Raw genomic sequence first — 2,197 nt, forward strand, 5'->3', positions numbered from 1 at the left:
GTGCTGTCTTTGATTCGCAGCGTGACTTGCACCCCAGTGCACTTGGTAATGCTGGCATTCTGGTGGTAGCAGTGATCACATGTCACCTACTTTTTTGTTCATGTCCGATTTTGCATTAGTTTGTTTGCTGGCTTATTTGTTTTTCGGTCTCCTTCTCCGCTGATGCCTCCTTTTTTCCTGTCTTTTTTCTACTCATTCGTATTTCTGTGGTTCAGTTCGCCGTTCTCGGTGACCTTGGCCAAGCCACATCTAAAATTGTCAATGTATGGGGTTGCAGATTGTTTGAAAATACAAATACGTTGAAAAATAATTGCGCTTAGAAATAATCAGTTTTGAAGTCACTTATTAATGGCACAAGACAGGCTGGGGTGACTACTTAAAATTGGTGTTGAATACTTTAATGTATAAATGCAGAAATTTTTTGGTCCGTGAATTGAAATGGATCTTCTGCAAAAGGCAAACCTTTTCCACTTGTTAGTGGACAGGGCACAAGGTAGGTGGTTGTGATGAGGAACCACAACGTTCAGCTATGTAGAAAGCGATGTGTTATCTGTGTAATGTGTGCAGAACTTGTACAGAAATGTGGGCATGCTGACGTTTGATTGCCGAGCGAACTCCAGGAAACAAAATGTCCCTCGCCCTATGTTGCTCAGTTTATTTGTTGTACAATGCTATGTGTTTTCGGTGCAAAGCGCCTTCGATCTCTTGACTTGCCGGCGTATTCTGTCTTCATGGTGGGTCATATAAAGATGGTCCATCGTAGAGCTAACGTCACGTGATGGCGTCGTCCTATTATGGCATATCGTGATCAACAGAAGGTCGACGAAATTTCGGGCGCAATCATAATGCCACCATGATCGCCGGTTCACTATGGATGAAGAAGGCAGCAGTTAGGTCAAGAAATAGCTGACGGCGTAGCTGAAACATCCTTCCCTACATGTCGTAAAGGGAACTGACACCGGACATGTGGGGAAGAGGAAGAAAAATTATGGGGATCCCAAAAGAGGCCCTGAAACACCTTTTTGAGTAACCATTGAAATATTTCACTAGAAAGCGTATTCTCTCACAAGTTAAACGCGGCAAAAATTTAAGAATCCGTCCAGTACGAGCAGAGTTGCAAAGATTTGTCACACGCTGCAATCGCATTCTCTCTTCTCTCATCCCGTTTAAAGCGCTGGAAGGTAAGCAGCGAGGGATGGCTGGGCAGCAGAAAAATCTCACACGTAACTTGTGCCCTTGATAACTTTCTTTCTTTTTAGGGGCGAAGCTCCTTAGGGCGTGGGCTGTGCGTCCCCTGTAGCCTGTATGTAGCCACCTCCAGTTTAGTTCTTGCAGTGTTCACTAGATGGAGGTACCGTCCCCTGTATGTAGCCACCTCTAGTTTAGTTCTTGCAGTGTTCACTAGATGGCGGTACCGTCTCCTGTATGTAGCCACCTCTCGTTTAGTTCTTGTAGTGTTTACAGATGGTGGTACTTGTAGCTGATGATGAAAAGATGCAAGATGTTATAAACTAGAAAGCGGTACTTGTAGTTGATGAAAGACGCGAGATCTTATAAAATAGGAATGAAGTCACATATGGCGCATGTCATTGGTTGAAGGCAATCGTTCGATTTAGTGCGGCGACGTACGCTAGGGGGAGCGATGTAATAAAATCGAGTGGGCAAAATGTACAGAGGATTCATGGTTTACCAGGTTTACCTCCGGAGCTTCGCCCACTCATCATCATTCACTTCGTGGATATGGCGGAATTTTTTTTCTTCAAATGTGCGGCTTTTTCAGTGCGATCGCGCGCGCAGGCGTGGACAAGTGACGGCCTCTCACGGCGATGTCTGTAACAACCGAGCACGCCATGTTCAAATCAGCCAATGGCTGATAAATGGGCCATCTACGTGTGATTTTCGGGCATATTTCGGGATTAGTCAAGGGGAAGAGAAAATAATTTTTTGCTGACTGTGATCATTTATTGCAAATTCCAGGCCGCGTTCTGCGCTATAACATTTGGCTCGCGTGTTCTCGAAAGCCTCACTACCCATCGGCAGCGTTTTCTGACAATGCTGAAAAAGTGTTTCAGGGCCCCTATAACGAGTTCAACGCTATAGCAATACCCTGTCCCTAGTGCGCACTTCAAGCACTTAGCGCATGAAATCTTTTCGAAGTTCCTAGAAACCCGCTACGTTGTTATGCCTGCGAGTCCGC

This window comes from Rhipicephalus microplus, chromosome 6, assembly GCF_043290135.1.
Source record: "Rhipicephalus microplus isolate Deutch F79 chromosome 6, USDA_Rmic, whole genome shotgun sequence".
NCBI lineage: Eukaryota > Metazoa > Arthropoda > Arachnida > Ixodida > Ixodidae > Rhipicephalus > Rhipicephalus microplus.